At 35.5% G+C, this 27,438-nt stretch overlaps 1 protein-coding gene across 6 annotated transcripts in view; it reads right to left on the reverse strand.

Moving 5' to 3' along the window:
- TBC1D5 (TBC1 domain family member 5) overlaps window positions 1-27,438 on the reverse strand; it is a 327,916-nt gene that overhangs the window by 195,353 nt on the left and 105,125 nt on the right. The window contains exons 1-2 of one of the 6 annotated variants that reach the window (XM_074900504.1): window positions 20,180-20,195; window positions 13,229-13,287 (exon numbers count right to left, since the gene is read on the reverse strand). The exons of 4 other annotated variants lie outside the window; for them this stretch is intronic. The gene's annotated coding sequence lies outside the window, so the exon portion shown is untranslated. Of the gene's footprint in view, window positions 1-13,228; window positions 13,288-20,179; window positions 20,196-27,438 lie in introns of those variants that run through there. One more of the 6 variants, XM_074900502.1, reaches the window with a different exon arrangement.

A 27,438-nucleotide genomic window follows, 5' to 3' on the forward strand; every position in this document is an offset into this window, starting at 1 on the left:
TAGGCATTTTCTTCAAACCAATGCACCCAGACCATTTCTGAAAGGATGGTCTCTCAGCTGTATCCCTCATGTGTTTTATCCTTTATTTGCCTCGACACCTATGTTACTGTTATGCTAAAATCATCATGCCATCATCTCTCACTACTTTTTAGCTAGAAGAGAACATCTGAAGGTCTTGGGAACAAGCAGCCAGAACTGACGGAAGGTAGGACTGACCATTTTTGCAGGGATACACATTTATATCAAATTATTACAATCTTATAATCATATGATAAAACACACCACTAAAACACAGAATTGCCTAAAGCCACAATTTGTACATGCTCAACAAAACGTATTATTAGTGCAAGGGCACATCATGCGTTTCCTATGTAATCCATAAACCATAATCATGAAAAATGCATGAATGGTAACTTGGAGAAAAACATCTATAAACTTGCTAGCTGCTTAAATAACATTTCAATGTTTACCTTCAGTCTTATGGCTACATAATCTAGAGACGTGCTTATAATCACCTGATATCTTAAATGAAACTTGATAGAACTTACTTTAAAAAAAAACCCACAGAAAACAACTTTGCAGAAAGAGATTTTCATAATTTTCTCCTGCTGGAATTTTAGTTGCTGCTCTTGTTCCCTTTGCTGTATCATTTTAATTACCTTTCTACTGATCTGTTGATTTTGTCTTCACAAAAATTACAAGCTTATTTCAAACTGTGCTGCCAGAGCTTAACTTTTTATTTTTATGGTTCTTTCAGCCATTGATACATGATCTGACAAAGGCATAACCTTTCAAACTGAGAACTATGTGCAAAATGACCGTATCAGACTTTGTAGTTCTAGCAGCCACCATTTAGTTAAGACACAATATGCTTCAGACTTACATTGTCTTACATTTACAACACGATACGAAATTAGCCCTAGTAAGTTTATTCTTCTTTATTCTTCGGTTCTGTATCTACCTTCTCTTTTTTAAAATACTCCCTGAATGCCATGCCTTTACAACATATAAGAGCCATAATTTACTTTACAGAGGGTTAGTGCAGTTTTAAACAGACGAATAGATTTACTTTTGATACTTGTACAGTGATTTAATCAGTTACTTGTGTTTTGTTTATGGATACATTTGATTAGTATAAAAAAAAAATAAATCACTGTCTATTAGTCTTGTCACTCCTTAGTCCAAGCAATTTTCTTTACAGTTTTATACTTAAGTTCTTTTCAGATCTTCAAACAAAGAGCAAAGAGATCTATTAAACAATTATGATCACACCTGGGATCTTACTCTGAGACAGATTAATTCTTTACAGGTTTGTAGTTGATTTGTAATGGCCTAAAACATATTGTTCATATTAAATAAGATGCAATTTAAAAACTTTCTCATGTGAAACAATAAAAATGTTATAAAAATCTGAAATTCAATTATTAGATTACAAGACTCGATACTGGCTATCTAGTTAAATCTCACATCTCAGTCAAAGCTAATAGTGTCTCTTACCTATTCCTACTTTTTTTATCCCCTCCAAAGATAAAGCGATAAAAACTTGAAGACCAGGCACCCTTCCCAGCACTGAGAGTTCAACTATTCTTTAATATACGTGAAAAAAAATAATTAAGGCTACACAGGAAACATTTATCTAGTTAGGGAAATGAAGAGACACTAATCTACCCATGAGCCCAAGGAAAATACAGGCATATAAACTCCTTGACTGGCTACTCTCCTTAAGTACGCAAGCAGGGGGAGTCCTCACGCACCATGGAGGAGAGCATCACCAGTCTGCTCCTCATGGACCAACGCACATTGAGTGAATCCAGTCTGCTTTCCAGTACGTCTGTGACCTGACAGCCTAGTTTCTCAATGGAGACCAAAAATCCCTCAAAACATAGGCTTATGGACTCAAAACAGAACTCCACTGGATATTAAAGGGACTCTATGGAGATACTTGCTTATATCATCTCTCCCTGTGACCTCCTCCATATTCCATAGATGATAAAATACCAACCTGTTTCCATTAGAAAAAACTTAACTGATGTTTACTAACATCCACCTTACTAACAACCTCTTTCTACACAGCAGGGATCAGCTACTTGTTGTATTAGACAGTTAGATTTAACATACCCATTCTAATTCAGAGAATGTTTCCTGTTCTCAGTGAGTACTTAGCTTTGAGGTCTGCTGCTTCTTTTTTACACATGAGGAGGTTTGTGCACCAGAGTTTACAATTTTTTTGCCTTCTGTATTAGCTGCTCTAACACATAATATTATTTCTACCACCACTTGCCACAGATTAATTTTTCTTACACAGCTATGCCTTCATCAGCATTGCCATTCTTCCTGTATACAAACCTGTGAATTTGGAATGCTTAAAAAAATAACATTTAAAACATTCAAAATGAAAACCCACTTCTTCACCAGACTGTCAGTAGCAACAGCTTCAACTCAACCATACTTCATCTTCCATTAATATGCATAACTCATATCTATCGATCTAGAAATACAAGACAAAGAGAAAATTCTAAGTGAGATATTCTTCTATCAATAGCTGAACTGCCAATGAAGCACCAGTTGTGTTTGGACTGCAGTTGGGCAAAACATGGCAAAAACATGTATTGCACAAACATAAAAGTATACTGCTATAACCAGAACTGTACAAAACATCAGAGTAATCTGTAGTAAGATTATAATAAATGTTCATACAATAAACTGATTATAATGAATTTTCAGTTAGAAGATGAAAAGTTCAAAATAAAAACAAACTTCTACAGTTCTTTTAGCAGTGAGACTATTCACTACCATGAGAGCAGGTGGCAAGACTAAAACTAATCTCAAAAATTCTGATAAATTTAAAATCAGTATTTCATAAACAAGTTGAACATGAATACTGTAACTTATTTCAAGTCATAAGACGTTCATTTACCTCTTCACCTGCAACAGATACTGAATACAAATACTCAGTATTCAAAGGACCAGTTTATGGATAACAAGCATTGTTTCAAAAATAGTTACTAAATTATTTCAATTTATAAAAAACCCTAGAAATACTTCATCTAAAATGTTTCCCTTAATCATCAGTGTTTATAGAGACTTTTAAAAATTAGTTATTCAAACTACAAAACACACCAAAACGTATCAAAATTAATATTTAAGATGTGAAGTGTATTCATATTGTTTGGGCAAAATTAGAAAATATAATCAGTCTCACAAAGGATATTCTGAAGGTGCAACTGAGTAGGTGAAAAAGAAGCAGGCAATTCGGAGCTTTTACAACATCCATTTTCCCTCTCTTCCCATCCCCCTGTGGTGAAATGAAAGGAGAGGAATTGCAAGCTTGAGGAGGTACTCAGGACCACGGCAGAACAACTGCACAAATTGCAGCACTTGCCCCACTCCTGCTCTCTGACATCCTCTTATCCCCAAATGATCAAGCAAAAAAGCAAAACATTTTATGCTTAAAGACAGGAAAAAGAGAACCCGCTAATATTGAGGAAGAAGCTGAACAAAGCTGTTTAATCTTGGATATGCTAAAAATAAAAATCACTTTGTATCAGTACCAGCAAAGCTATTGGAATATGACATTTCTGAAAACTACTGAAGCATATCAAAATATTTAAATAATACTTCGTATTCACTCTATCAGACTGTATCAACCACCTTCTCCAAATTATCTTTGGGCCTTTTATTTCATGCCATATAGCAAAGTTTACCATTTTAATTACTTAAATTGATGACAAGTAGAGGAAATACTTGTTTAGCTAAGTGATAAATTAGCTGCCCTGTGAAGTCAAATTGATTAAAACGACCTGACTAAAAGCAAGTGTCTGATGTGGTAATGGTCTTATGCATGTTTTGTTAAGTTTGGCAGCATCATGTTATGAAGGTTCACAATTCTGCCCCTCATTTGCAGCTTATGAAGTAATCAAGCAATGTTAGCACACAGAAGTAAGGATTCTACAGAAGTGAAAACATTTTAAAGTAGATAAGGAATTAAGTATTAGGAGAATAAACTTGCATGGTGTTTATTTAAAACAATGAAGTACATTGTTTTAAATAAAAACAATGTTTTAAATAAGAACAATTTTAAAACAAAGAAGACTTGCAAATAATCTAGAAACAGTTCCAGACCCTGGGTTTTCTTTCAATGGCAAAATATTATGGGCCTGAAATTATTCCCCCCAAATGAGGAAAGAAAAAAAAAGTCATGTTTTCTCTGAATAGAGGATTGAGCAGGAGACAGTCCTGAGCATGAACTTTGGAAAATGAGGACAATTTGGTGTATTTCAGGCTGGGTACTTGTTATTAAGACACATTATTAACAGGCATTTTTGAAAATTTTGTCCAACCTGTAATGTTAACTGCTTTATTCTTTGCTCTGGCAGTGATTTTTACTGTGGACCACCGATATTTCATAGCACTGAGCTCTTCTACTCTCCATACCTGAGCCCTTTACTACCACCACCTCTGTTTAAATACAGAAGATAGTAGTTCAAGTGACTCCAAAAAAAACCCAAAAACAACCCAACAAAAATCCACCAAACCCAAACACTCCACCCTCTCCCAGTTTAAAGCTAGCTAAGGTTTCTACTCAGTCACTTCCACAGGTTGCCACCACCTGCTGAAGAAACATGCCTTAGGAGGAACACTTAGTACCTCAGAAGAAAAGTGCACAATTTGACAAACTTTGGAGAGCATAAAGCAAGTCTGTTTTCTTTTATAAAATGTATCAGATTAAGTATCATTAAAATAGAATGATGCAAACATAAAAATGGACTGACACGGTAGAGCAGATTAACATCATCTGGGGTCCAGAACAAAACAAACAAGATCATGCCACTGATGGACAGGTTAACAGCCAGTGAGTCTGATGATCATGAAATGAAATTAATTTTGTCCCACTTAATAACATTTCCTGCATTTTAACTTCTGCCTGTCTGATCTTTAATACAAAAACAGAAGTACGTTGGACTTTAAATAAGTTAATTAAGTATTAAAATCAATCATGTGAAAGTCTTAATATTTAATATTGTTAGATTGTATATCAAAGTGGTTTTATTATTTATTTACTCCAAACCTTTCCAGAATACTTCATGTGGCAACAGGGGGTCTGTATCTCACAAGATAAATGCATTTACAATGCCAAATAAATTATATATAAAAGCATTTGTCTTAATACATGTCATTCAATATTAAATATCACCCATTGGTACCACCCTGAAACCCTAATCCATTTTTACCAACCGCACATTTGTATTATTCAAATGTTGTCTATTAAATAGTTGTCTCAAGAGCCACAGTAAAGGAATACATACCTAAGAACAATTATCACAGGAGCTTTAAAGCACTGTCTACAGATTTAACCCTCCAACTTTCATGTCTTACCAGTACTTAAACATGCAAAGTATAAATTCAGTGGTGAATTAAAATGTCAGGGATAAGAAACAACACAAATAGCCTGGGACCACGACAATGTATTCTCTTGGTAATTCACATGATAGTTAAAAACTTCTTTACGCTAGAAGTTAACAAAGAAAAAAATACCCACAAAACTTTATTGCAAGTAAACACTTTATATTCTGTTAATATGGAAGGCAGGAAATCTTCCACATATTTGTTACAAGCAGGGAACAGGTTCACACAGTTGCTGGCTTACTGTTTTCTTGAGGTTACATGATTCCATAAGAAACGCTAGTTTGACTAAGGAAGAAAAACTTGAATAAAGAAGAAAGAAAATCCTTATGTAATGCTGACCACTATATTTAGTACCCATAGCTCCCAACCAAACTTGTCAACAATGTTTCCCAAGGTCTAATGCTATGAACAGTGACATTTGACATTTATGGTGAAACAATTTCTCTCTTCTGTGTTGAAAATGAATGAAAGTATAAACAGCATCAATCACCTTAAATTCCCAATGCTACAGTTACATGTTCAGTGTGATCTCATCAATTAAAAAAAAAAAAAAGACACAATAGCTAAAGCCAGTCTCAATTTTGCAGTTTGAATTTCCTGAAAGAAACAAATCCCACACCCTCAGCACAAAACTATACCTATTTTTAATGCAGTCTTATGTGACAGCTCCACAATGAGGCTGTTAAGATAACACAACTTTGATCTAACATTGATTTTAAACAAGAAATACCAGCAAAACCAAAAAAGATCCAAAGTCAACAGCTAAACATAGCCCCTGCCCTGAACACTCCTCCAACCCCCAGGATCTAGCTTTTTAGCAGCAGATGTGAAAATGTTATATTGCTGTATTTTTACTGGACTTCCTTTCAATTGAATACTCAAATAGAGAACGGTAAATCTCTTCCCATCATCTGATGCTGCTACGGCCTGAGCCGCATTAGTGTATCCATCTTTAGATGGATAGCACAGAAGGAACAGAACCAGCTGCTGCAGTTCAGAAAGAGTAACAAGACCTATTAAGAGACTAGAAATTATAACCTATGACATAAGACTGAAAAAACCTTAATGGTTTACTTCAGTGAAAGGAAGATGTAAGAGAAAGAGAGGGAAAAATGCAGTAAGATTTCAGATCTTTGTATCACTCAACTTTGAAGCAAATCCCTTTTCTTGCAGTATTTTAAACATGGTGAAAAGCCTATTCATATTAAAACGATTTAAACAATTGGAAACCCATTAAATGAAAGAAATCCCTTGTTTATTTTATTTTAGAATATATTTTATCTACCTGGTTACAAAACAATTCAACATAATTTAAATTAAAGGTTTCTCCTTTCAAAGCTAGATAAGAGATTAAAGTAGTTTACTGCTGTTTATGGTATGGAAATGTCTGCTTTTAAGTATTTAAGAGTTTTACTTTCAGGAACACACAGGCACCATGCTATGCTACACACTTTATGTTTTAGTAATACGTATGTAACTCAAAGGGCCAAAGAATGTCAAGACTGAAAGAAATCATCAAAACAGTGAACCGGAAAAAATGGCAGCTTAGCCTGCAGCCTTACCCAAAATGATAGTAACTAGCTCAGACACTAAAAGTGTGTTCAATGAAATAAGTTTCTAGAATATCACAGTTTTAAAGTAGTAAGCAATTAATCTAGGATGCAGCTTTTATTCCTTCACTATTTTTAGAAAACAGTTTCCTACAGGGGTTGACAGAATTTTTATAGAAACACCAGCATGTTCATGCACGCACCGAGACATTTACATCAGATATTTCTCTTCTAGTTTTCTCTTCTAGATATGCAGATGCTAAAGCAGCATGGTCTCATGCTGAGGTACAAAGAAAGCTGGTGTAAGCCCCATTTGCTAAGGAAAAAGGACAATTTCACAGGCACTTTCCAAGAACCAGACAGAAATTGTTTAGTATCTTGCAATGAAGGTTCCATACGATATGAAGAACCATAACCCACGTTCACCTATGCGATCCAATCCCGATGAGTGAATTCAAATGGGTACAGTTGCAGAGGAAAACCAGGTGCGAGAGGAATGCAAAGACAAGGTGCTACCTGAAATCTAATTCAGCTGTACTTCAATGAATGCAAATTGCAAGGATTTCCCATTACTTCTGCAAATGGAAGTGGTGGCTTACTTGAGTACGTCTAAAAGTTATACTCAGAAAAAAGCTTTAGAGTAGGGCTACCCCTAGTAAAAAATATGCTGAAGCTTCCCATGAATGTTCCATCTCACACCCAAATGCTCAGTCACAAGACATCCTCTTAAGGCACAGTATTCATGTCATGTACTGCCTGCTTACATTGCTTCTCTTCAGTCTTACCACACCACGAGTAACAAAGGCTGGGTGCTTAAGAGCCACTCTAGGGGCTCAGTATTTTTGTAGAATACCTAGGATGTAGTGAATTTTAAAGAGCAATACCTAAATAAAACAAAATAAAATACTTCAAGCAAAGGAAACCCCTAAGACTTGGAAACACAGGTACAGATAAAACCTGCTAAGCTTAGTGGGTAGTAGACTGCATGAACGCACTTTATACCAAGATCTCACTACTGCTATGAGTAAAATTTTACTCGTTTTTTATTTAGTAGGAATGTACCACTGTATTCCATGCTACTAAAAGATGACAAGGCAGGTTCTTCCTTTTGCAGACAGTGAACTCTGCTGCTCAGCACATCCTGCTGCATCTCTTGTTTCTGGTGTCCAGAAACTTAGCATTAATTTCTGCCAACAGTGCAATACTCTTCCTTCTTTAATAATCTGATCTCTTAATACAGTGTTATCTGTTACAACTTATTTTCCTATCCCTTCCCATTCTCATATTTTCCATTCAAATTTTTGAGCAGCTGGATGTAATATTCTATACTTTCCTGCTCATATACATCAAACTATCATGGAACAAGTGGCCTTGCTGAAGTCTTCAGACACAGAGAAGCTAGCCAGGCAAAGCCACTGTAGCATAATGATTTCTATAACGTACTGTTACTCAGAGGCATTCATTCCTTCTAAAATCCTTTCTGGGCAGTCCCTGCTCCTTGCCAGAGCATGTTAAACACAGGCATGGAAGTTACCAGCACAAGCAGCACGGTACATCAAACACACACTGGCTGTACTGCCTCAAAACCTCGAATAGATGAAGGTCTTAAACAGCAAGTAGGAAAGCAGTACTTTGCAAGGTTATAGAGGAACAAATGTCTGGCTATAAAAAAACCCCAAACAATAATTGTGCAGAACTTTAGAAATGTAGCCTAAAATTTACAATAAGAATCCATAACATAAATTAATTCAGAAATAAGGATAAAATATATTGTTTAAATGGGGAAATATTAACCACAGCGAGTTGCAATTTATGAGTTAACAGGGCTTTTTGGTTTGGCAGTAGATTTGTCTTACCAGAATCATCTGCCACCAACAAGTTCTATTCTCTTTACCCTAAGTCCTGGGTTTATTTTGCTTTAGAAGTGGGTCAGCAAACACTACGCAGCAAGAAGCAAAAGCCTGGTTTTGCATGGCATTCTTAGGCAACACATAAATAGCAGGGCAAGATCTTAGACAAGACTAGAAGTAGGATGCTAAGGGTTCGGTTGCCCTGAGAATTGTCTATGCTCTTCTGCTTTTGAGAATGAAAGCAGAACAACAGGTATGAGTCTCTAAAGCTTTTTGATTTTTAATAGGCAATACAATAAATTGATAGGTCCTAAATACGTTAGGCTTAGTTGAGTGCTCTCTCTAATTCACCAACCACTATGACGTAACTGAATCTTCCAGGGTTGTCTGAATACCGAGGGGTTTTGTATGCAACCAATAAAAAGGAATTGGAATTCCCACAAAACAGTGAACAGATTTGAAGAATTGTACTGGAACAACAGCTGTCATTATACCTTACAAAAAGCTTGCAACACCGTTGAGGCTGAGCTTTTAAGCCCATTTTATTAAAAAAAAAACCAGATGTAAACAAGATATGGTTGGAAACCTTCTTGATTAAATTTTTCCTATTGTTTTTAAGAAAGGCTTTGCAGACAGTTTTCTTGTCTTCTGTGTTAAGATGGACCAATATGACTTTTTAAGAATAGTTAACATACAAATCATGATAGCATTATCACTTTGAATCCTCCTGGACAAAACATCTGTTTTCACATACTTCTGTACAACTCTCCTGTTCTTCTGACAAATGTTATTATTTTCTTTCTCTCCAAACACATGGAGTATCAACTTGTGGAAAGGTAGTTTTCAGATTTTTTTTTCTGCTGCAGACTGTATTATCTCAGTCTTAAACTGGTCACATGAAAAGGCCTAGGAAAATATTCTTTTTGCTATGTTGTATTTCTGGTAATAGTTGTGGTAGAGAAGTGACCTAACAGCATCCAGGCTATGGACCACTTAGCACATTAAGAAAAAAGAAATGAGAAATTTGAACTGGATCTAGAAGTAAATAGAAAGAAATCAAGCATATAGAATATAGGTGTGATCTGTTCTCACTTTTCTTTCTTACTTGATAGTAAGGCTGTGCACCTTGGGGCAACTAAAATTAGTAGTTACTTTCAAAATTTTGGTCTGTCATGTATTATTCATCTTCTTTTTCTCCTAAAAGGAAGACATAAGATGGCAGTAGCAGGTGCTCTTAGTTTCCTGATGGAAAAGGAGGAAAAAGTTGACTGAGGGGACAGATCTTTCTTCAAAGGAGAGGTGACAGACAGAGATTGCCTAGCTGAGATGACTATTCTCTGTCAAACGCATATTGCAATTGCACCTGTTGCCAGGAAGGCCTGAAGCTTCAGGATTTATCAGGCAGGCACGAGATCTTCTGCCTACTCATAAAAACTCCTGTGCTTGGGAAGATCTTGTGCTTCACTGTGGAAAAAAAAAAAAAGGGAAATCCTGTTCTGTTTCAGCAGATTCATTTATAAGCAAACCACTGGATGGATACAACAAACCCAGAAAACTTGAACATTATTTGTCATTTTTCTTTAGGGGTTCTGACACCATCTTATCAGAAATGAAAGTCAAAAAATAGTTGAAATTAGTTAGTTGAAAAAGAGAAAGTCAAAAAGATAGTTGAAATTAAATGATTTAGAAATACAAAAAATTACTCCTTCACAATGCTACCCCAAGTCAGCTTTCTCCCAAAGAACCCCACATAAGACTCCCCTCATCCACTGAAATAACTGAACATTTAATATTATAACACTTTTTAACATTAACATAGACACTTTTTAACATAAAGATTTATTTCTTTCAAATGTCACCTAGTATATCTGTATGAGGTTAGCCTGCTAGAAAGAACATTTCCTTGCCTCCTTTAAAGTCAAGACTGCCTCTGTATTTAGTGGAACTCTTTCACTGTACTGATGCCAAAAACAGCAGATGAAAATAGTGGTCTCACCTTCCAAGGACATACACACTGTTTGGCTTTTAAAAGGTAACATCGAGAACTAAAGTATATTTTAACTAAAACTGCTTGCATTCTTTTTCTCAAAGCCAGTAGGAATGATCATGACAGATGTGCAGGAAAGACAGAGTTTTTGGTTTTGTTGGCTTGTTTCTTTCATGATCGAAGTACCATTTGACCACCAAGCTTCTCAGTTCATGGATAAAATGCTTTAGACCTTATCCATACTCTCAACATTACAGGTTAAACTTTGAAACTTATTACATCCCAAAATGGCTACTTTCATGGACATGTGCCATGCTGTCAAATCTGATTCATACTATCAATGGTCTTAAAGATACCATCTAAAACAACTACACCAGTTTTCATTCCCATCAATAGTAGTCTTGGTGCAAACTGATGTGTGAATACTTTAATACTGCAATTATTTAACTTAAGACCCGTTTTCTGAATTAAAGGCACGCATTGCCATACCCATGCCAAGACTTACACACATATGACACTTCTGTACAACTTAAAATCAATTGAGCCATTTTGATTCTAGTTCATATTTAGATAGCCCATCATGAAGGAGCCCAGAACCTTACCTTAACCCAGGTCCTCTGTATGTGATATGTACATGCAATCTACTATATCAGTCAAAATGGCTCACAGTTCAGATAATATATACACAAATAAATGTACTTTACCTAGAGGTCAAAATAATTTCTGTAAGAGCACACTATATTCTCTTGGTTTTAGCTACCTCCTACAGCCATGAAGAATAAAAATTTAACAAGCTGCAAAATAACAAATTGAACACCATACAACAAGTTTCTTTAGAGTCATGCTAGGAATACTATAATTATATACTTTTAATGCTATTTTTACTGTGTCTTTCTACCTTGTGGCCTATGGTGGCCTATGCCAGTTTTATTAGAAAATCTGGTTATGGGGAGGAAAAATAAACAAACAAACTCAATTCTGCTACTCTGAGTTCACATGTGCAGGAACTAAGGTGTGGATTTTGCTTTTTTAAGACAGTCCTTCTATGTTTTGCCCTTATTCCTGTCTCAGCTTTTGCACATAATAGAGTCTGAAGGGATCGCCATGACAGTGGATAAATTAGGATTTCACTACTATCAAGTCTGAAATGTTTTTTAACAAAACTACAAATCAGCATAGCTCTGATTCGACAGAACTGTGATACTTTCAAAACATTAAGTACAATAGGTAGGACTTTTCAAAAATGTTTTAGAAATGCTGAGAAATAAGTTTCTTTAAAAGCCCTATAATTTATTCTTTCTTCAAATTTGACTGAGAAAATAAACATACATAGCTGAAATAAAAAAGGAATGGACACATTATATATATATGACAATTCCATTAAATGACTGTATAATATAAGCATGTGAAAAATAGTTTCTGAACTTGCCATGAGAGACTACAGAAGACTAAATTCTGGCTTGTCTAGAACTCCCATTGATTTTATCAGGCAGATAATCAACCTCAGTTCGATAATGTACAACGACAAAGGCCACTGCTCTAGATTCATGAGAAGTTCTGACTTGGAGACTTTTTACCTTTTTTTGCTCATATGAGACCACTATGTAATTGTTTTAGGAACCTTTCTATATTTCATTATTAAGCATATTTCTGGTAAAGATTTAGGAATCTAATTTAAATATACTGCATATTACTGTGACTTGTAGGTCTTCAATTAGTAAAAGACTGCACTTTTCAACCTCACCTTCATCTCTGAAAAATAATTAATACATACCAGATACTGTGTAATAACTTACTGAAATATGCAAATAAAAATATTCAAAGGTCCTTCACTAGTTTTATGACAATGAACTCCATACTGTGAAATTCCAAAGAACCCCTAACACTTATTTTCTTAATTGTACACATGTATAATGAAACACAGGAGTAAAATCTTAGCTTTCTTTACAAGAAAATAGGATTTGAGTTGGAAGTCTAAATGTCAACCCTGAACATTATAAAATTATACAGAATAAGGAGGAAACAGGGCTGATAGTGCATATAAATATGACAGTGTATTAGGCTGCATTTAATTACCAGTTCAAACAAGAACCTGATCTAACCTTTGACAAGCAAAATAAATGTTCTGAATAATTTAACCAAAGCAAACATTTGCTGTTAAATGCTGGCTAATTATAGTAAGAGTTGTACTGAGAGGGGGAAAAAACCCAAAAGAGATGGTAATTTATACACTTCTTCTGCAATTGCTACAGCTATTCCTTTAAACCCTTGAATTTTTTTTTCCATGCGGGATAGCTATTTAGTATCTACTCTGGGAGAAAAATCTATGTTTAAAGGAAGAGGCACTGTATTAGAAAAAACAGCTTTTATTTACAAGATTGAAGAAGTAGTCCAAATACGGAAAGTAAGGTAACATGAGTTTCAAGAATATCCACCTTTTCTATTGATGGCTTTCTGACATGAAAGGTCTCCATTTGTAATGCTCTGTATCACACTGGAAGATAAGAAAGGGTAGAATAACGATTAAGCCGTTTCTGAAGTGTCAGTGCAAAATCACACAAAAGCCTCATTACAGGGTAGGGGAGCACAGTTCAGTCATGTCCATTGCACTTCTGAAAAGAAGAGTAATGAATAAATTTAAATTATTTCTTTACATACATACTCGATCAGCAGTAAAATAACATAAAAAAGGCAGAGAGATTCTTTAAAAACAACCCCTCCCAAATTATGTAATGACAAAATAATTCCACCACTATGACTTTTTCAGATATATTATCTCTAGCCAGATATATTATCCATATGAAATATTGAGCTTGTTTCAAAAAGAAGCTAAAGATCTCAGAAAAATAAATAGATGTGACAAGGACAAATATTTAGTCGGCATACGTCCAATATCAAACGTCAATAATCATGAAATTGAAAACATTAGAAAAAAGGTGTTTTTCCTGCAGCATATATGCCTTCCAGTTGTAGGCTATTTTTAAAGAAACGAATGGCTTTTGCTATCTTTGGACCAAAAGTTTTACTTACTTATGCAATGAAAAGTTAGCAGCAGCAGCAGCTGCCTATCTGCATGCAGAATTACTATGGTTCAGAAGAATCAGAAGACCATGAAAATTTCACGGACAAGCAATGTATGGTAAACAAAAGAAGCCTATAAATCCCTGATCTTGAATATATATTAATATTTGAAGGCTTTATATAATCTGCAAAGTAAAAAGTGAAAACCATTAAAATTATTAAAACTGACTGTAAGTATGCTCCTCTCTTTTCCCAAAAGTAATTTGCGTGCAGATAAGTTCTGGCCATAAGTTTCCAAGACAAACATATTATTTTTAAGTTACCTTTTATATTTTCATAAATATTTAAACTCTCCCTGAAATTTTAAATATGTTTATAGAGACAGGAATGCTAACATTCTTAGCCTCTTACAATGAAAAAATAGGAATTGAAGTATTTCTTGCACACTGTAAGAGAAACAATTTTTAAATGAAACAAATAATAAATTCACAAAAAAATTTACCACAAATTGTTTACTTGATAATGATTCAGGTGGATTCAAGAAAGTGAAGCGGATTTTCTAGCTTACGGTGTAAATTGAATATTGGAAAATTAAGTTTGAAGGTCATTACTATTCTTGCTCCATAGCTCAGGATAAAGTCTTTAAACAAACAAAGTAGTAAAGAATTTGACAGGATCCATGCCTGACACTCTGGAGAAATTCAAGTACAGAATTAATTTTACACTGTATCTACTGCGTCATGCTAAATGGACAGTGAAATGCACTGGCTTTTCTTATGCTGAGGCATCCATAAAAACACATTCAGCTGTATTTGGACAGGACAGAGGGAAACGTTAGGCAGTCACTGGTAAATGCAATGAATCAACTCTTCTCTGCTATTATACTGCATATAAAACTTTGGCATTTAAGCATAAAACTGGAACAGATCTTCTCTAGAGTTGTTATACTTTCTGCATTCTGCACTTGAAATGTTATCAGGTTCAGTAAGGTAAATTTCCCTAATTTACCTTTACCTTTCTGTGAATTAAAATGTAGCAAGAAATAAAAATAGCCACTTAATTCTAAAATTTTATCTTCTCAAAAATACATATATTTTAGATAAACAATGAAATGAACAAAACCAGCCAGGTCACAGGTTGCGGGGGCTGATGTGAAAACTGCTACTTGATGGGGAGCTCACCCTTAATGTCAGCCACTCATCAGTGCCAATTACACTTTTCTGTTACTACTAATTTTCTGATCTTTTGTGTACTTAAGATGTAGAACATTAGAAATTTTATACAATATTTTATATTTAAATAATTAAATCTTTCAGAAACACTACTAGAAATGCTAGTGTACCAAAATGCTAATATACTAAAAAGAAAGCAAAACCCTCTTGGCCATAGCTGTAAGGAATATGCACTGTTTCTGAATATCATCTTAGGTATCAGTGTGATATAGCAGGTTGTGTACCTGGAAAGGTGATTATAACCAGATAATTTAGATACACATATATATGCACTTGGGTGTAAACCAGCTAATTATCTTTACCCAGGGTGGCCCACCTGGAGGTCAATTTATCTGAGTCCAAAAGATATCTCCAACTAGACCATTAAAGGAGAAGAAGAATACCATGATGCTGAAACCAGCCAAGCTTCTTCCCTGGTTTTATGCATCAAATTTTAACACTAAAACCCACAAGAACTAAAGATCAAGTTAGTCCTTTAGATCCATATTTTTGTGCAATAGAGAGAAATCAGAATTAGCAATAAAATAAAAAGCAGAATGGATAAACCAAAAGAAATCATAGCAGAACTACAACTGTGGAGTTCTTTTTGAACTAATCCAACATTTCACCCTGGTCAGTTTGTTACTATAAGTAACAATTAGTTTAGTCTGTACTGGAAGTTTGCTGCATATTTTGGTTTGCACGTACTTGTAAGGTCTTCCTGAAGAGAATTCACTTTTGTGTAGAATGGTTTTGTGATGTGGATTAGACTCCACAAGGGATCTAAACTGACAATAATTAATTCATTTTATATAGTAGGCTAGACTTAAATGAGAAGTGAAAGGCCAGTGCCAGCAGAGTTCAGTGATCAGCCACTGTTGTTCTCTATATAATTTACTGGTTGAGTTTAAGAATTACAGCATTGGCTTGATAATCCAGTAGCTGTAGCATACTGGAAAGAGAGGAAAAGAAAATGCTTCTTGTGTTAATAGAAGAGTTTAATTTTTTTATTTAAATGCAGACCCACATAAACTGCAAACGGAGTATTTATAATGAACATCTAAGAACACTGACACTGGTTTAAACTAAAATTAATTTATATCACTCAAATCCGGAAAAATATAATTTCAAGCCTTGATCTTATTAGGATACTTAACGTAATCTTATTAGAATGTGAGCCTCTATATATCAAAGTGTTTTATACATTGCAAATATCTTTTAAAGACCTCCAATAAACATTACTAAACAATTCACTACTGATCTCCAAACCTAGTTTCACAGGTGCAGATTATTGGATCTGTAACTAATACAGCAGGAGAGGCAATGCCTTCACACAGGCAATATTCTTGCTGATATACCGGCTGTCACATGAGTGTTAAGTTTCCAGGACTTTCTCATCTCTTAAACTGCCTGAGATTTAGCACAGAGCAGTATGCTTTCCAAAAGGACAGAGTACCTACAGCTTCAGCGGAAGCAAATGGGGATCATAGATACTTAAAATTTCAGAAAATCAGGCCTGGTGCCATATACAAGGAAAACGCTGCCAGAAATGTCACTCACAGAATCCATGCCTGCCACTCCACAGAGATTCATATATGCTTAATGATGGCTAGCAAGTACAGAGAGCAGACCTAGCTAAGGAAAAACAACAGAAAACTAGGCAGCAGGCAAGCAATGAGCACCCTGTCTGCATTCGTATCCCCACTGGCAAAGTAAAAGCAAAATGGTTAAGAAACTGGTAAGGCCGATGCCAAAAATTTAAATGTTTCTAAGGACTATAGCAGACCTTAAGAGATAGTTTTTAATCTCATTTGAAACAGTTTCAATACTTCAACATTAATGTATGCACATATATATTAATGAAGCAGACATGCTAATCCCCCCGATGTCGACGTCTGTGAAGCATCTTAGCTCTTACTTCCTTCACCATCAGTCGTGTGTAAGTAACATACTGTGGCAACATATGAATAGTTCATAGCTCCAGCAATGAATGTATGAATGAACAGTGACCTAAACGCAAGCAGCAATTAAGGTTTCCGTTTCTTCACCCATCAGCTATTGCATATACTCACAGCAAACAAGTGTGTTTTTCTGACATGCACACTTGTCTGTTAATAAGTTGAAGAACTATTTCAGTCAAGAGTCTTTATGTTTTTCCCCTACACGCTTCGTTTCTTGCTACATGCATTGGAGTTTTACTCTGATAGAGATGTTGATGACAAGCCAAAGAAATGGAGGTGATGCTGCTAGGGACTAAGGTAAAGAATACTACAATACTTTGCAGAAGCACAAAGGATATGCCGTTGTTTCCCTGCGCTTGGAAAGCTTAAGTGCAAGCTTTCTGAAAAGCTCAATGAGAGCTTCCAGGTAGCACTTCTATTTGATTTCAGTACGCAGTTATACACCCCTTTCAAGACTTTAATGTGCTACAACAAAGTATCAGGAAAGAGAAAAATTGCATTTTAAATGGCAACAAGCATGGAATAATTACAATATGCTTTTTTGTTTCCTGTTTTTTTTCGAGGGGTGTATGTTATTCTTTAGGTTGGTTGGGTTTTTGGGTTGAGGTTTTTTTTTGTTGGTTAGAATTTTTTATACTTTATGAGGGAAGAAGAGGAAGAGCAAAAAAACCCATACAGAGCCATGCCTATCCTTTTTCACAGGTTCAGTTCAAAATAATTCTACTAATAATCCATTGTACATTATCAATACACTACGTATGTGTTCAGCGATAAATTACATTAAAATTCACTCCAGTGAAACTAAATTCCAGTTGCAGAATCTTGTTACTGGAATCATCTGTAAGAGCAACTGCTGGTCTTTAAAGGACCAGCAGGTACAATTTTAAGTAAAAGTAGTTCACAAAAAATATTTTTCCAATTGTAAACAGAATGTCTGACACAATCTTACCTGTCAGTGAAAACTCTACGGGAATCCATTTTTCAAATCTTTTATCTCAGTTTAAAAACTGAATCAATTTTCCCTATTATCTACAATATATGGTTCAAAATTCTCAGCCTCTGTTAGTTTGGCAAAAAATGATCTCTACAAAAATAAGCTGAAGAAAATTAAGAAACCCAAACCAAAGAAAAGAAACAGATCCTGGGTGATGCTGGTACATTAAATGAGCATTACAGTAATGCATTTGTCTTTGTAGAAAGTAGAGAAAAACAGAAGGAAAGCTATCTGCTTGACATAAGTAGATGTTTTTCTCTTCTGTATTAAGCTTTTTAGATACAACAGTGTAATTTTATTTTATTCTTTTTTAATCAAATAATCAATGTGGGTAACTGGTCAAGGGAACTAAGAGTCTACTAAAGTGCAAAGTGGATGATCGGCTCTTTTATTTTTGAAGGTTGCATCATGCCGCCTTGTGATTTTTAAAGCCAAAATTTGTAGGGAACATGTATTCAATAACTAATGTTTAACACTTTAATAAACTCTTTACATTCCATGAACAGTGTGCACTACAGAAATGAACAACCCTCATCATTCAATATTGAGACTAGTTCTGCTGCTTCCAGCAACAGTTCTGAACCTGTGTCATGTTATCAGATATGTATAAATTTTTTAAAAAGCACTACATTTTACAAGATACTGGTTTTCTCCAGCACCTTTCTATGTTCTTAGAATAGTAAGGTATAATATTTCAAACCTTTGCTTCCTCCCAGTCTTTAAGTAGTCAGAAATGTGCATGTATGTGAGAATGAGGGTGTTTTAATGTAATATATACAACACTATATAGGGAGAACACTACCTTTGGACGATAGATGATGCTACTCCTTTTACTATAATTTCAATATAAGAGAGGAGAGGGAGAGGTACTCCTTTTACTGTAATTTTAATACGAGAGGAGAGGGAGAGGGAGATGAGGGAGGAGGGGAGAGGGGAGGGGAGGAGAGGGGAGGAGAGGGGAGGAGAGGAGAGGAGAGGAGAGGAGAGGAGAGGGAAGAGAAGAGAAGAGAAGAGAAGAGAAGAGAAGAGAAGAGAAGAGAAGAGAAGAGAAGAGAAGAGAAGAGAAGAGAAGAGAAGAGAAGAGAAGAGAAGAGAAGAGAAGAGGTTGCAAGATCTTATCTCTCAATAAAAGTCTTTCGCAAATGAAGAAAATAATTATCAGAAACCACTTGTTATGAACAGTTGTTTCCCCGAACTCAAACCCTACAACAGTCAGCTAACACTGAAGAAACTGGAAAGTAAGATGACTCATAAACTGCCAAAAAGCAATATGGGTGAAAACAGAATTTGTTCTCACTGTCAGAGGCAAAACAGTAAAATGAGAACTCCATTTTAAAATGTAGGTAACATTGACAGAGATCTGATTGAGAAGATATGTATGACTGGGCAAAGAAAAGGCTAGCTGATCAGACTGACAAGAGCAGAACAATTTGGAAACCACAGATTCAGCTGGTTCCTACCGCTACTTTACAGAAAACACAAGTTGATTATGTCTTTGTAAGAAGGGAAACAAGTTTGCCGAAGCTGTGGAAAAGAAATAGTGAATTAACCTCAAGTCATAACAGGTGGACTTCTCCACTATGTGTAATGACTTGCTAGATATACAAGAGTTGCTCTGCAGCATCATTTCCTGGATGCTTGGAATTGGATTATCAGTTTTGCTGCAGATTTACAAGGCTTTACAAAGGTAGCTTTACATCCCTCCCTCTCTCCTTCCTTTCAGTGTCCTCCCTGAATATTAATCTCACCTTTATTCTTGAAAATTTTTTACATTAAAAATTAAAAATCATGTAACAGAGATTACAGGAAAGCCACCAAATCAAATTTTAACTTTCATAAATAATGATCTATTTTTTTAATTCTTCATTTTAGGACTTCCTTGTATGTATTCATATATTATAATTCAACCTTGCCGGAGCTGAGAGGTTGAATGGACACTGACAGATCGTTGAAGGAGAATAGGTTCTTTCATGATAAGCCAACAAAGCTCTAGGCCAATTTTGGACATTATTTGGCAAGCGTTACTGTATTAAGGAAGCAATTTTTCAAGGTTCACATGCACCAAGTGCAGTGTGTATTATACAGCTATTAAAAAAGCAGCATTAACATAAGACTGAATATATCTTGTTCATGTAATTAACTACTCAATTCAACATGCCCACAGAACATTTACATACAACTAAAAATGTAAAAACTCACAGAAAGCAAAATCTCTACTGTATGACGCTCTTGGATTGCTTATGCTCCTATTTCTTTCTTAAAACCACATCCAGCAATATTCTTCAAAACAGAAACTTGCATGTCACATGCCCACCAGGCTTAGGAGTCTTACATTCATATCTACAAAAATTATGAAAAAGCAATCAGAAATTTAATGGACAGTATACACACTTATTAATATGATCTGTTTTATTAGGTCCCAGCGAAAACATCTTATTAGTTCTACAATTAAATGATTCAGAAACCATCCACACTATCGTTGCCTTTTAACAGTTCCAATCAGTAGCAGATCTAGGTGTAATCAACAGCAGCAGGGGGCTTTAGGAAGCAAAACAAAACAAAAACAGTAGGGATCTTTACTAGTTTACAGTAATTGATAGAAGGAGATGTTATATGTTACGGTAACTTAGCCCAATACATGGAAAAGCTACATGAAAATTCCTTATTATTTACAACTGCCATTCCAATACAGCAACGGCAATACAATAAGCTTTTAAGAAATTGAGTATTTAAAGTTTACTGAATTCCTTGCTGATCTAGAAGATCTTATCTCTTTTTGCACCCTCCATTTTACATTTTCTGTAACGAGATCAATATTTGGGTTACCGAATATTCAGAATCCATGGATGTCACCCCTTAAATTTGTGAGTGGGCTGCACGAGTGATATAAAGTCCCTCTTCTGTAGGAGTTGAGCACATGGTCTGAACAGCACTTTTAGCCCCTGCTATGCATGGTAGCGAAACTATGTTTCCCATATGTTAGTGCTGACAGGCTGACTGATATAAATTCAACTCAAAGAAACTTACATACAAGTTATTTTTACGCTTTTTAATCTTTTTTTCCTCTATTAACAGTGTCCCAGATATAAGAAAGGAATACATTAAAGAGAAATTGATAAGTGGTGCAATAATTTATGCACCCTTTGAGTGCTAGGACATCTGCATAAAACGAGGCCATCGCCTTTTTGATGTCAAGGATCTTGGGATAGTTCCAAATTGTAAGTATTTAAATCCTAAGCTTTTAAATTCCCAATGCTTTTAACACAAGTGCAAAGAGATAAGCATCCAAGTATCTTTTTGGATATGCCCTTGCTACCAACTCCGAAAAAGATTGTATCTAGCCACAGCCACGCAGCACTCATAAAGGACAACCAGTGAGAATCTTCCATGTGAAAGCCCATGTTGTCACATCTGTAACATTCCTGACCTTGCTAATTTAAAACAAGTTTCCATAAAAAGAGCAATCACACTTTTGGACTGAGGCACAGGCAGAGCCACAGAGATGACACACTCTCACCACCCCATATCCTCTGCAGAACCAGAGAAATCAGCAAGCAGTCTATGGGTTCGTTTCTTGGTGGCCAGGTGAAGACAAATGAAATTCAAAATCTGCTACAAATGACTCACTCATTGACCACTTAATGAGTATCAGGAAGTTTTACACTTGCTTAAGTCATTGTAGCCTCTTAAAGAATAGTTTGAAATTACATAAATACATCTAATTAGCTACTCAGCATATGGATAACTTTATTGTTTTTCACACTGTAATAAGCCTTGCAGCAAAGCCTACTGCACACAGCTTAACCAGAAATACAAGAGCGGAACATGCTGGGGGCAAGCCACGATGGAAAAAATCATCAAGTACAATCACCACCATACTTCTGCAGGAGTACAGCAATTCACTCCCAGAAGCTGCCAACAGTGAATAAACTATTACCTCTCTCACAACCCTCCTCAAAAGGGTGATTTTCCAAATAAACCATGGATCATTTAGTGAAAAGGCACCTGTTAAGCCAGCTAAGATGCTGTTACACAAGTGGAATAAGTTCCAGGATCAAAACACAAACTTCTAATGCCTACAGGTGAAAGGAGAAGCAGTTGTAGAGGTAAAGAGGGGGACATTTCACTAAATGATAGAGACAAACATGGAACTGTCAGAGACTGTTGGCACCGCATAACATGTTACCTTTGCAGCTCATGGGTGATGAGTTCAGCTGAGTCAGAGCATGTTTGAGATAAATGCTCTCATTAACTCAATTATTCATCTTGCTATCTCCCAGGCTATCTGGTTGGGAGCTCCTCAGAGAAGTTTTTTGAAGGATGAATTTCAGACACCCACATTAAGTATAGTGAGCTTGACTATAACCACTAAATTAATTTCCATTAAGATATGTTTAAAGTTAGATAAAAGATTCAAAGTCAGGACATAGATGCTCCATTGTAACTGACTAACCATTTCCAAAATGAATAATCTGCCAAACACGTAAAAAAAAAAAAAAAAAAAAAAAAAGCATTGGTTTTCTTTTTAATTAATTGCTTTCCAAGACCAAAAGTAACTACCTCTCCACAAATCCTACAGCTCAGCCAGTCATTGTAAAATAATCAAATGATAGAACTTTGCTGTCAAAAAGCACCATCATATTCACAGTCTCTGCTCCACTAGCTCACCTGAACACTCTGAACTTCCATTCCTGAACATTTTCTGCTATAACACGGACATAGCTACACTGTGCCAGAACGAAGATCTTTAAAAGACTCTTGAAACCAAAAGCACTAATAACAAGGACTTTTCACCATCTCTGTAACCTTATGTTTATTGGGTTTTCACATTACGTGCTAGCTTTCACAGTGTACAGAGGGCTCTGGCCACTTCTAAATACTATTGGAATAGTTAGGTGTATATCAGTTCTGAACGAATAACATCTTTCACCTTCTCCAGATCTCCAAGTCAAAGTTCAATCCCATGAATGAGTTTAGGATGATGGTTTCCTGTGTTGTACTTTCAGTCCAAAAACAGCTGAAAGCAACAGTTGCTATTCACCACTAAGTCTTCAGTCAGTATCACCTGTGGAAAAGCAAATAGTTGACTAATACACACGTTCACGGTCTTGGCACTAGAGGGTGAGTTTCTTGGTGGCATCAACTACCAGATCTCCCTCTGGGAAGGGATCAACTAGTTTCTCTCTCTGGGAAATTTCTGTGGTGCAGTGGAGCAGGAGCTGGGGTTCACGAAGGGAATCTGGGAGATGTTTTTCATCAGCTATAAGTACACTCTGTATCGGTAATTCTAGGAGTTTAAGGAAGAGGAAATTATATGAGTGTGATCTTCTGAACAAAGATATATACACACGTATGCAGCACACAGTGCACCACATCAAAATTACTCTCTGCATCCGTCTACTAGCAGACTACAGTGCTACTGTAGCTGTGCAATAAGGAATAGAAATCAATCCATACAAAGTACAGTAAAACACCACGATTTGCTATAGGGGTCACATACACAGCACTGAATCTTGATTAATACCACACTCCACAGTTGTTTATAACACATTCAGTTTACAAATCATAGAAACAAGTGAATACAAAATACTACTCTGATTTTTACCACACAAATTCTTTTTTTATGATGTCTGTAACAAGATTAAATAAATTATGATTTAGTTTATGTGATTCTAGGTAGATGAGAGGTTTTAAAATACTTTCCCCCTTTCTCTCTTTCAAAAGTTTTGAAGATGAAACAGAAAAATGAAACTGAAATAACTTGAATGTACTTCAGCACATTTAACTAAATTTCCTGCACTAACAAATAAGGATTAGAACCTATAGAATATACAGGAAGAGACATGCCTACACACACACATGTATGCACACTTACACACATGCACACACACGAGCAATACCTACAAAAGACTTCCTCCCATGGCTACACCATTGCTTTGCAAACAACAAGCTAATTTGGGTTCCTATCATGCATCTGATCGGTCATACAGCAATACAAAACAGAAATAAGTAAAGACGACCATCTGCTTGTTAGCTGAAACTATAAAAGTACATCTTTTTAATAAACAATAAAATTAGTTTGACAGGGCAGAGACCACCTGAATAGAAAATCAAATATTTCATGTTATTTAAGGTGTATGTCTGCTGGCTATTAAAATACTCCTCTTTAATTTATTACAGCAACACACACAATACTCATGTCATCCTCATTTTCTAAATCAATAATCAGCACAGCATGCTTCATTAACAGTGACCAATCACGAATGAGCTGGGGATCTCATTTTACAACATGAGCATTCCTAAGACATAAACCATCTGCTACTTGTAGTAACAGAAAAATCAAATTAATCCATTCTTATCATGCATTCAGATTTTAAAGCAATTAAAGATGCTCTTAGTGTAATCGCAGCCACAGAAGTAGTTCTGTAATGAGGAAAGCAAACTCTTCACTGAACTTTCTGTCATTCTCAATACATTTGAAAACTTTACAAGCTTTCTGCACTCCAGTGGGCCATTGTTCTCTGAACACAGATGTTGAAAACAACAAGCAATTTTTATTAAACATTTAATCTTTGCACATTTGAAGGAGTTTAAATACTGAACAGTGATCAAAAAAGGGCATAAAACCAAAAAATAACTGTACAATTAAAACAATGCAAAGGGTCTAACCTAAATCAGTAAATTCAGAGGAAAGGTTCTTTTTATAGCCTTAACTCATGCCAGTATGGCTATCTTTTGCAGCACATATGGTCTGTAAGATCACACAATAATTTTATACACTTGCAATATCAGAGTACAGTCGTGTAAGATGGTTTAGCTTCAAATTTGCTGGATATATAGGGGAAGGAGGGAGTGGGTAAATTGTTACCCCATACTTTTGTGCCCTTTTAGCTTTTCCAAAGAGTATCAGGACAACAATAATCTTAAAATCCCCTTCCCGCCAGGAAGGACAGACTAAACAGCATGCGGCATAACCTTCCTTTGCTGACCTGTCAACATGCCTTGATTTGACATGGAATAATACAGCAAGGATGAAGAAGCAGTGTTCCCTTAAGAGCTTACCTTCTCTGCAAAATAGACCCATGAAAATGCTAGTCCAAATGAGCTCTGTTATAAGGATGTATGTTATTCAGAGAAACCAGGATACCAAACAAGTATTACGTGTTGGTAAATTTAGATGACTGCTGACTCCAACTTGTATCCAGCCTATAACTTTATCATAATGATTTGTATGTATCCTTGAAAGAACCTAAAGAATTCAATCCTGTTAAAGATGGACCTCAAATCTGAATAAAGAAAAACATGTGCCAAGTGTTTTAAAATAAAGTGTGTAGCCATCAAAACAAACATTACTGAATTAAAACAATACTGTTTCTTTTTTAGGGAGGACCACCATCTATGACAGTTCTTCATGCTGCAGTTTCACACAGACTAAGCTGACATAAGCCACCACTACTGTCAGAAAGAAATACCCTCCTTCTCCCCTCTTATCATCATGGTTCTTCAGAGTTAAAATTAACTCAGTGGTTTTTTTTATCCTACTATTGACAGTGTAAAATGGTAACTTTTCAAAGTTTCTGTTCTCATAAACAGACCCTGCAAGTGGAGCCATAGTGGGAACAGTAGGTTCTTTCACTTGATAGCTAGCCATTGTGTGACCTGTCTTTTATGCTGAAATAAAGTACATCCTCTACTACAGTTCAATATTAATATGATATGAAAAATTATAAAGAAAACATGGGGAGAAAAAAGCTCTTATCACACATTCATGAGGAAGACATTTTGTGCTAATCATCTCTTATTTATTACACCTTTTTGAACTGAAGCCCTATTTGTAAATGATTGTTAATCACTGACACACACTCATGCCTTGTAACTTACCCCATCTTTCTGTGCATCTCTGATGAATTCAAAATTAAATTATGCTCATTACTTTCTGAGCAAAGGATCACTGTAAATCCAACTCAGAAGTAAACTCAATGAGAAAAAAAATCACAAGAAAAAACTTTCATGGATGCAAGAATCGTGTAGGCAGTTTCAGAACAGCTCTTGACTAATCTTACTAATCATTTATATAGATGCTGACCTTAGCTGTAGCAGCAACAGCTAAATCTGAAAAAGGGGACTAGAGATGAAAAGAAGTCTTTTTCTTATGTACTTGTCTCCTTATATGATACTTATTCTTTCAACACATGGGCCATTTTTGTAGACAATTTGACAGCATGTATTAAAGGTTTATCATATGCTTTTCATATTCCTTTAGAGAATTATGATAAAGTACACTTATATTCAGTGAAGACAAGTTTTCCTTCCAGAAGCACTGCAACCTGACTGTTCTGTACCAGAACAACTATCCTTTGGCAGAAGATTATTTCTTCATCTTGGTATTTTAATGCCTACCCTGTACAGTTTGCCCAATGATTATCACAGGATGGTGTGGATAACACCTTTACTGATGAACAAGAAAGCAGTGCCTTTTAGGAAATCAAATGTAATAGCATTAACATCTCCAACACGATTAGTTTAGGTTGAGCCATTTCTCCCACACAGTGCTATAAACCAACTAGGTCTGTTGTAATACATGCATTGATAGAGGCTGCTTATTTGATGAATGTCATTTTATTACTCATTCTCTACGAATCTTGCTTTCCTTCTTGCAGTCCTTTTTGTAAGAATCCCACTTCTCTTTTTTGAAACTGCCATTTGCATAAACAATAAGCTTCACTCTGATGCTACTACATGATTATCTGGTGTTCACATTTCCACTCCCGGGGTTATTCACACTGCCTAATTTAGGCTGCTTTAAGACTTCTTAAGACTTCTAAGTCAAATGAGACTTTACAGACTAAAATTAGAGATTGAAGTTGCTTATACAATCAAGGAGAGAAGCAGGTGCCTTCATGGAAGAATTCAGGAATTCAGGACTCTTCAGTCTGATATCTGAGGCAGATCTGATGAAACGGTCAAAAACTGAGAAATGACAGTATGCCACTGTCGAGTGCATTCACTATCAAAGCATCCATCCCAATATATTTTACTGGGACTGTGGATTTTGCACCTTATTCTTCAAAATCTATTTGTAAAGTCAAACATGAAAACAGAATTCTTGTGGCACTATAAATGGCACTGATATTCCAAAGGTAGCAAGTAAAGCTGAAGCCCTGCTAGGCACTGCAATAAATTTTAAGAGATGATTCAAAACTCTCTAATGGCCATAAGAAAGCTTTAATGCAAACACATACTTTTATTATGTTCCAAAAGAAACACACAAAAATTCTCAATGAAAGATCGACTCCAAAGACTATAAACTATTTTAAAAGCAAATTTCATGCTACTATATTTCAAAATCCTTCTTCTTTTTTTTTTTTTTTTTTTTTAGGAATGTTATGAACCACAGTATTTGAAAACGGGGTAATTTTGTTGCGTAAGCAGCCTTTCTTAAAGAACATTTCAATGAC

The sequence above is a fragment of the Athene noctua genome, chromosome 2, assembly GCF_965140245.1.
Source record: "Athene noctua chromosome 2, bAthNoc1.hap1.1, whole genome shotgun sequence".
NCBI lineage: Eukaryota > Metazoa > Chordata > Aves > Strigiformes > Strigidae > Athene > Athene noctua.